The 10924-nt window shown below is 32.3% G+C and overlaps 1 long non-coding RNA gene across 1 annotated transcript; it reads left to right on the plus strand.

Moving 5' to 3' along the window:
* Nucleotides 1-1403: 1403 nt before the first annotated feature.
* On the plus strand, nucleotides 1404-10651 carry LOC123761530 (uncharacterized). Its single transcript, XR_006773232.2, has 2 exons — nucleotides 1404-1480; nucleotides 9843-10651. It is a non-coding gene; the product is annotated as an uncharacterized lncRNA (long non-coding RNA).
* Nucleotides 10652-10924: the final 273 nt, after the last annotated feature.

A 10924-nucleotide genomic window follows, 5' to 3' on the forward strand; every position in this document is an offset into this window, starting at 1 on the left:
CTACACGATTTTATTTAAAAAACTGTGACATTTTCAGTGCGTAAATTGCTTTCAGGATTATTATAATTATAAAAAAGACATGTGACTTTGGCTCTTTTCAATAACATGCTGAGGTTAAGTAATAAGTATAGAATATATTTTATATATATATACTGTATAGCAGCAGTAGGTCCAGAGCTCGCCGGAATGCTATGACAATATACAGCCTGTTCATTCACTTTTGACATAACCATACATAGTGAATGAAATTGCATATTTATATATGAAATGACATTAATGTAAGGCAATAACAAGAGCATAATGTTCATATATATTTATATATATATATATATTTTACAACGAATGTAATAATATTTTTTGTATTTCTTCCAAAACATTGTATTTGTACAAAGGATGCTATGTATTACTTAATAAATATAAAAATACAATCGTATTAAATTACAGACTTTAAGCAATAAATTGAGTATGAGATCTATTTTTAATTTATCTTGAAAACTTTTGTTATTTTGCTAAATTCAGGACTTGACTCGCATATGCCAAGAGGCCTACTTTAATGTTGTTAACCATCGTTTAATATCCCCTTACACAATATTTAATAACTAATGCTCGACAATTTATTGAGCTTTTATTAAGCTTTTCATTCACATTTTTGTAATTAGTTTCTTTTAATGGTATTATATTCATTTCCTTTCTATATTAAAATTATTAATAAATATATTCCTTATTAATAATAAAGAATATACATGTGATGACGACTTATATTATTACATTAAAGAGCGTTAATGACTTAATATTTTGAAAAAGGTTTCATATCTATCACAGTTTATTTCACTTTCTCTCTTCAACTGTCTTCATACACAGTTGTCTTGATTTCCTGAATACTAATTTGCCAAATAAGTCACCAACATCAACAGTGTTAGTTATAAATTAATCACATTGTGCTCAATAACGGAAGGAGCTGATAGGCAATGTTTCCCTATTTATAGAAGGGGAAAATATAATATTCTGTATGAATATAACTGTATAAGTTCAACATAATAAAGCATCAACGATTAAGTATGCAAAAGAAATTACAACACGCATCAATTCCTAAGGAACCTAATAATATAATGAAACAAATATATAGTGTATTGAAACAGTTTGATTTTATCAAACGACAATGTAAGCAATTTTCACAGTATAAGGGTTTACATAGATATAACAAAACGAAATGTTCAACCCACGACACACTAACAACATTCATCAAAGCAGTACTCACATAGCTAAGGAAATATAATCATTATGATATGTGAAGGCAAGACGTAATGAGAATAAACGTCGAGTTTAATAAATAAGTTTCTGAGACCTCGCGTCATGTGGGTGATTCCGGGGGTTTGTTTTGGTCCGTGAGGCTCGATGACGTAATCACTGGGAGCCACGCTCTGATTGGCTAGTTTGTAAATCAAGATGGCGGGCGGCGGAGTGCTGCTACATCGATTCGGTGAATATACACAGAATATTCTCGTTTTATCGCTGCCTTTAGGCGATACGGACTAAGTGTATACACTTTGATGAGGGCAGTGGTATGATGGTGTCAAGAAACTGGAATGCAAGTGACCAGGGTTGAAAATACAGCCAGAAAGCCTAGGGGGTACTGTATAGTATGGTGGTGGTTGAGACGCCAGCCTATTGTACCGTTAAGCCCAGAAACGCCAACCCTGGGAGTGAACTTCTATTTTCGTTTCACGGCCGTTTAACGTTAAAGCAGTTGCTATTGTGTCATTTTAATTACTAAACGCTATTAACGAGAGAAGGTTCAGTTTGAAATAGCACAGTTAATTACCCTCTTAAAGCAGTGTTGTGCATTTCGCATAGTAATGGACACTAGTTTCTAGATAATGTTATCTGGTAATTTTATTAATATTGTTTTAATTTCGATATGTGACTCAACACAGGGCCAGATATACGACCCTGGCGCGTTTTTGCCTTACTGAATGTGCTTAATTTGAGAATGTGTTCATCGGCATTTATATGTGTAGCGCGTTCAAGTACTTTTTTAGAAGGTGCATTAACAATATCTCGCGTCTAGTTATTAAACTGCAAATACCTACATTATTAGATAGAATAAATAATAATTGCGAAAAGACTGTCACTGCCAAAAATGGGTTGTGATACTTTAAGAAAGTAATTCATTTTATGTAGTAACAACAATTACAAATATTTATTATAAACACCATTTTACGTGTAACTTCATATACAGTAAATAAATTTATTATCTAATGTATATATATATATATATATATATATATATATATATATATATATATATATATATATATATATATATATTTATATATATTCACTTATTTCGCGGTACTTGATAAGTAAAATTAAAACCCACATGTAAACATGATAAGCATGACACTAACTGAGCAATAAATGAGAATAATTAAACAGAATTAAAAAAAAAATTACACAAATATTTTAACAAGAGGAATGAGAAAATGTCTATTTACACACATAATTACGAACATTAATACTGTATAATTTTTTAATTTTTGTTTACAATGTTTTATCATATGAACTTGGTTTACAGAAGGGCATCCAAATAATGATTAAATGGGCATATTTTCCACATCTTTAAAATCGTGTTTACACTTCTTAGATCATTCATGTGATTTACAACTGAAATATAAATTTTCGCCATTTCCTACCAGAATCTTACGCATTTAATGCCTCTGAAATTCAAGGTTATCATCGATGTTTCTTGGTAAATACCACAAGTCTTGCCTGCGTCGTGCCTTTAGCTCAGTTATAGAGTGCTTTCAGAAAAGGGAGCACTGTATTGTGATATATTGTATTGTAATATTTGTACTGTCGAGAATGTAATTTATTTTTATATTTTATTTATATAGAAGGTAATCGGATTGTGAAAGTACATAGATTGGTTATTGAGTGTTGTATTCTTGCAAAGTCAATTACACTGTTCTTACTATCAATTCTTTAGCATTTTTACTTAGTATTCATTTATATCAGATAACATTGATAGCAATCATTCTTCTTTAGTACATACATTTCCCAATCATTGATCACACTGTTAAACTGTATTTCCCGCCGACTTTTTCGTAATTTTATTTGGGGTAATATAGACTTATATGCGATAGACTGTGCATGGTTAGGTTAATTAGATTAGGTAGTTTCCAGCAGTCCCATTCAAATGGTGCACCTATTCTTAAGGCTGTATCGTAAGCACGGTGTTAATCTAATATCAACCTTATATCTTTATCCACAGAGGCGATAGGCTGGTCAGAAATTGCCATCATGTAAACTCAAAGATATACGATTGCAGCAGTGCTAATAAAAAGAAAAGGAAAGATTGCAAGAAACATGAAACGAATTTCAATTAACACTTAGTCAATCCGTACGTATAAAAAATACGGATGTAGGAGAAATATCATAGGTGAATTCAGAGCAGCAGTAGCGACTGCAGGGTGCACAGTGACTTTGCAAGAGACGGTTGAATAATGTAGGCTTTATTATGCTGACAATATTATTAACTCAAGTAAGGTGATTGAACAGTGAGTAATCCAAAGCAGTAACTTCATGCCAAACATATTCGTGTAGATGCACCAAGAATTACAAGGATCAACTTTATTACTAGCATTCCTCAATCGTGTAGCTCCTTGACTGTATAAAAGGCTGATATGTGTGTTGCTTATATTGAGCGTGTCAGGGATTAATGTCGACATTGTTGCAAGCACTCGCAAAGTAAGAAAAAACATATCCTGTTTATAAGTATTTGTTATGAAAATCGAATACAGTACTGTGTATATATATATAGTATATATTTAAAGAATTATAAATACAAAATGGGATTGCCAGCGTCTGTCTTTTATTTATAATAGCTCTTATTTATGTTAGTTGGTTAATTGACCGTATTTTTATGCAAACAAAACTTTTTAATTATAGTTATTACGAACACGAACACACAAACTTTATATATATATATATATATATATATATATATATATATATATATATATATATATATATATATATATATATATATATGTATATATATATATATATATATAAGCATAAACAAAATAGTTAACCTTCACACGTTTCCTTTGAAGATTTTGACAGCAAAATAAATCCATATGCAAGTTTCTTGCAAAGTACAATATTATTTATTTCATGAATCTTTATTTTAATACGGTCACGAAGTAATACATTCTTGTAACATTATTAAATATATTTTTAACACAAATTAATCTGCCTAATATATGATCTGTACAATAGAAATAAAATAATTTTTAGATTATTTAATTATCTGAAAGCTTTTATGTATATTCTAGCTATAATACCATACAATATTCTGCTTTTCACGTTGCATATTAACCTCTGCATATCGGTTACCATTGATTGCATGCCGTAAAACTTAAACATGCATATTATATTATTGATTATCCTTGCAATAACACAGCGTGAATGACCCTTGTGATCGTGTGCACTGGTGCGTTTGATCTCTTGCTACCAATTATGAGTTGTTGAATGCATTTTATTACATTCTATTGAAGGTAAATTAAAGAATGCATAAGATAGATTTTGTAGCACAATTGCACTGATGTTTATATGATAATAAAACACTTCAGCCTAAAACAATGTGCACATTTAAATTAACTTAACGGGTAAATTACATAAAACATTTATACTATAACAGGTTTAAAGTGGCCATTCGTTGAACAAAAATAACTACAGATTAACCAGAAGAAGTGAAACGCCTAACCACTCCAAAAACCAACTTGACAAAACATAAGCGCGCGCTCACAACTCTTCATCCACACCCGCCAACATGTAGGAATCCACCAACCATGCAAACATGTGAATCCACCCACGCCTATAAACATAAACTGATACATTCATTTCCGAAAGTATGCATAAACACGAAGTCAACATATAATTGTTCACTTATTAAGCTGCCTGTCTATTCACATTACGCAGTTGGGAACTTATATTCTACGCGTACGGAGAACGGGACCTTTCCCAGATATGTAGAACATTTTCTTCCCGCACGCAACAATGAACTTTCTACCCGCACGCAACAAGGAACTTTCTTCCCACAGCAGCTAACATGGGCTAGCAATCTGTCCATGCCCGAGAAAATATGGACCAACTCGTACCCGCAAACAAGGACCCTACTTACGCTCGTAAACAAAAAATCGTGATTCCAAGCGCTTGTCGGATCTCTTCACAACAATTAGCTTTGGCGACCCAGAGAATGCTCGTCCGGGCCGTCCGCTCCTCGCAGAGTGGCCGCAAAACTCATAAATTGTGGCGCGGGTGGCCGTCTGGGAGCATTCTCTCCTCCCAGCAGCTCTCTCTCTCTCTCTCTCTCTCTCTTTCTCTTTTACACACTTATTTACCTTCTCTTGCGCCTTTATTTGCGTAAAACTACACACACACACACCTAATGCATTACAATGGAATGCATTAGGCAATGATGTGGTTGTGGTAAACTCCAAAGAGTTTCAAATGAAGAATTATATGATAGAGCCTAATAGGCTCAGGAATCAGTACACCAGTTGATTGACAGTAGAGAGGCGGGACCAAAGAGCCGAAGCTCAACCCCCGTAAGTACAACTTGGTGAGTACAAAATATTCTCTTTTTTTAAATAACCATCACACACCACTTTTACATAGAATATATCTATAATTTAATAATAATAATAATAATATATGGAAGTAAAGGTGGTTTGACAGTTTGAAAAGTATTTTTACGCTGTATTTTACGCTATTAAATTTTTATAAAATATATTTCGTATGTAAGTGGTCCTTATATATTAACTGAGAATTCCTTGAGAGTTTTTGCTCGTATTTTGATGCAATTTTAATTCATATAAATATTTGCTGTTTATATTTATTTTATTTATTTATATATACAAGAGTTCTTACATTCTTGCACAGCCACCAGCACGCATAGGGTTTCAGGTTGTTCTTATGGTCATCAATCATGTATTATAATATAAATGATAATAATAATGACAGTAATACTAATATTAATCATGCTATTAAAACAAAATAATATTATTAATATGAGTATTCATAATTAGTTATTTTGAAAAAGTTTGTAGGTGAAAGCAAATGATTTTTATTTAAAGACAATAAAAATAATGAAAATATATATAACAAAATTAAAATTATAATTTTGTATTATAATTCTTGTTAAAAACAGGGAATACAATAATAATGATATTGTTATAATCAAAGTAATAATAGTACTAAATCATATAAATAATAACAATAATACAATAAGTTCACTATACAAATATATGCTCAAATTTACCAACTTGTGTAATAAAACTCAGCAGTTTTATTGTTTTTATTGCGTGTTGAAAACTTGATAAAAACTTTTAACTCTCGTCTAAGTTAGGGAGGGGAAAACTAATAACAAAGGTATACAAGACGGTACACTTAGGCAAAGTTATCACATTGCAATTGATACGTAATTTACAAGCTTATTGTAGTTCAACCAAAACTCTCTTACTCACCCTGTTCCTCCCGCCTGTTAGAGATTATATACGATATGATAATTATAGTTGCAAAATGATACGCGTTATTTAAAGCGTGTAGCGTGATGGAAGAGAGAACTAGCAGTCAGTAGATTGGGTGTTTTTTGTTTTTTATAAAGTAATTTCCGGAGATTTTTTTGGGCAGTGATTAGTACGTTGCTGATCATTATTTTGAGCAGATAATATCCAGTTAGCTTGATGAGCCTGACTTGCCGTTACAAAATGAGTGTCGATGAATGATGGTAATTTGAGATAGTCGCTGTTTCTTGACACAACGGTAGAGCAAGTCATTGTCTTTAAATTGTAATGGTGAGTTTTGTTATTATCGTTACATGCAAGAGTAAACCACACAGTTTTGTGTTTAGTGGTAGTTAATGCTCTTAAAGTTCTGTATACATGTAAACTTGTGGTATCTATAGATGCCGAATCATTAATTGGGGATAGTGATAATGCGGTATATATATATCATTACAACTATAAGCTCAGAAACGAAACCTCAAAGTTTTCTTAGCTAAGCAAGTTACAATTTAGATAATCTCCTTACGAAGTTTAATGTACATTACAAAATATTATATTTAACAATGGGTTCGACCACAAGTACAGTTTCAAAGCTAAGTAGTCGATATATTCGGTGAGCCAGTTTCATAATATGATTTGCTAATCATGCACGCCATATCCCCCTTCCCCATCCACTAGGTAAACAACTGCAAACTTTGGGAGTATACTTGTGGTGATTTGCTTCAGAAAGTGGCGACCTCTGGGCACTGCGGTGGTGGGCGGAGCGTTAGTTGGGGATGGCGGAGGTCTGACGTTGCTTTTGTACCAGAACTATGCGGAATTGAGATGTATATAGCTGATAGATTTAGGAAAATGAAGGATAGATCGTTTAAACATGGTATATTGAATACTAGAAATTATGCTGCACCTCACAGTTTTCCAGCGATCTCAAACATACACATTGTTTACTAGTGGATCTTTAGCCGAACGGCTTGACCACACCAGCTGACTGGCCTCCCAGGAGAGAGAGAACCTTGGCGATACAATAGCGAGGTAACATTGTTCCACCGAACTTAAGTTGTAAATTCCCATAAAACAAGCTCCTCGTAACGGCGTGCCTTGGTTGTCGTGTCTATGAAAAAGCACACAATCATGGGACAATTATTGACGACCAGGAATTAGGAGGTGCAAGCAATAAAAGCCCTCGATAAAATGCGAAAGGCTACCACTTACATCCTACCACTTGTTTTTGTTTTTTCGATGCATTACCGAGTCTTTTCTTCAGCATTATGTACTGAATTTCCTGAATCCCAAGTCAAACCGCTTTGATAATTTCCTGCAGTCTCCCGTCGCCACTGCCTTAACTAATCCTCCACTCGCCACGATGTTAAATAGCGAAATTTTAATTTGCTACACCATCTCAGAGAGGTATAACTGTATATGCACAGTAATTATATATATATATATATATATATATATATATATATATATATATATATATATATATATATATATATATATATATATATATATGTATAATATATAATATTATATATATATATATATATATATATATATATATATATATATATATATATATATATATATATATATATATATATATATATATATATATATATATGTATAATATATAAATATAATATTATATATATATATATATATATATATATATATATATATATATATATATATATATATATATATATATATATATATATATATATATATATATATATATATATATATATATATATACACCTGCACCTTGTCAATGGAAAACCCGGGTCCCTGAATATTTAGTTTGCCTATTTGCTTGGAATTTAGAGAAAATATCTCAGTATTAGCTATTTACCAATTACAGTACCAGTCTTTACTGTTTTAGAATATTCATATTCTCGCTATTTGTATGTACTTCATGTAAGATTTCCAATCCATAATTCAAAATAATAATGATTTTAATAGGTGTGAGATCTTTCAGAACAGTACTTGTACAAACATCGAAATAGTTTTCGCAAGTTCTGAATATTTTGAACAGCGTCCAGAATAAATAACCAAAGAACAAACACAAGTCACTTACCAGGCAATCATGTTTAAAGTTGTCATCAGACATAATTCATACCAACGTGTATAAATAATATATAAACAATATATAAATAATGTCTAACAAGAATCAAAGAATTGTAGAACAAACAAAATCATCTGAAACCATAACTTTACTAAATGCAAGTCTCATAAGTACAAAAACTGAAACATCAGCACTATGAACGCAACTCTGTCAGGCAGTGCTTCAGTACTATATTCAAGACTACATGCATGGTTCTGACGGAGACAGAGACGGAAAGAAACGATGGAGAAGGCGGTGGAGCAAGAATAAAATAAGAATCGAAGGATTACTTTGATTGTAAAGATCAACAGCCCTGAGGCACGGTCTCTGAGCAGGCCTCCTAGATGGAGGTCTGGTCGACCAGGCTGTTAGATACAACTGTTCGTTACCTGACTCGGAAATGACCGAAGAAAGTGAAAGAGACCAGTGGAACCTCTGTTATTTTCTTTAATGTAATGGGACAAGTTCTAGCAATTTACATTATTATTAAAATCATTTCATTGTTGCTGCTAATGCCTTTTTAGTGTTTTTTTTATAATCATTTATGTCTCCTGCTTCGCTTTCATTATCATATAAAGTTTTATGCCATTTTAACATATATTAAATGGTAAAAGTAATTATAGAATGTTTTACTATTTTGCAATAGTCATACTTTTTATATATTATTCTTTGTTAGAGTTTTTGATATTTTTCTTATGGTAACAACAAGCCCTATTATAATTCGTTGCCTGTATGATGCGATACAATTTGTTTTTTAAGTGCTGTAAGTAATATATCAGAGAACGCTGCTGGTAATATTCTTAATGGTGTTCCTGGCTGAATTCTCTCTCAATGGCTGACGAATGGCAAAAGATTAGGATAACGAGATAATAAACGACGAGCAGCAATGGAAAATAGCAGAATGAAATAACCTTCATGTCTTCCCCCACATGTCATTTTTGTCAGCTTTGAGAGATTGCGTGGGTGGGGTTGAATTGACAGTCAACTCGTGATCTTTCCTATCAAATGTAAATGAAATATATATATATATTATTAAAGAAAATATTATTAATATATGTTCTGCTGAGATAAGATTGACAGGCGAACAACATAAAAAGATGTTTTAGGTGATTGATGACAACTTTTTATTATATAACGTTTTAAAAGAGTTAATTTTATTTTTTTTCCAGGCGTGATCATCGTGCATGAGGCAGGAGGCGAGGGGAAACACGCATGACAGGCTCATGACGAAGATGAATGTGACGTCACTGTGAGGGGTTCTGCAAGGGAGGGGAAAGAAAAATAAGGGAAAACGGGAAGAAAGAATACAGGGAACTCGAGGGAGAGGAAAGCATGGGAAGTGAACCAGAGGGAGAGAGCGAGGGACCGAGGGAGAGGTAAACAGAGTTGCCAAAGAAAGTTATTTTTGGTTAATTTCTATTTATTTACCATTTTCATTAACAGAACTCCGATGATTCAGAGTCTAATCATCATTTGGATATTTGTGTCTTACTATTAGTGCTAAATATCCAATGTTCATCTGAAAGAGGTTAAAATGAGTTGGAGAGAACCTTGGTGGATTTTTGTGCTTGACATAAACTTATTGCCTCTTCGTACGACCCGGGCGGAAGCAGTGATTTATTGAAAAAAATAGCTCCTTCTCGCCTTTGACTGACACGGTGGCGACGTACGCGGGCAGAGCAGCACTATTAATGTTCTGGAATGTAATTATTCAGTTTACAATACTTTATCATTATCGTAATGTCCCTCGCCCGAAAATATTATATAAAATACTTATATTGCTTGCTGATTGTGTAATTGGCTGTATGTGTGATTTTACTGAGCAGAATTTGTATCATTTTGTACTATTTTATTCCTTTTCAAGGAACTTTGTTCATAGCCCAGTTGAGCTTACTTACACCCAATATCTCCTGATAATTCTTATTAAGTTGTATATAATGTATGCTTATCTGATTAAAATTCTTTTTGGTCGATATAATTTTCATTTCCTTCCATGAAACATTGATCGAACCTTAAATTCAAATGTTAAATAATTGCATCCAAAGCACTTAACCTAGGCAGTAATGTGCATATATATATATATATATATATATATATATATATATATATATATATATATATATATATATATATATATATATGTCGTACCTAGTAGCCAGAACTCACTTCTCAGCCTACTATTCAAGGCCCGATTTGCCTAATAGGCCAAGTTTTCCTGAATTAATATATTTACTATAATTTTTTTCTTATG

The sequence above is a fragment of the Procambarus clarkii genome, chromosome 7 (genome assembly GCF_040958095.1).
Source record: "Procambarus clarkii isolate CNS0578487 chromosome 7, FALCON_Pclarkii_2.0, whole genome shotgun sequence".
Classification (NCBI taxonomy): Eukaryota; Metazoa; Arthropoda; class Malacostraca; order Decapoda; family Cambaridae; genus Procambarus; species Procambarus clarkii.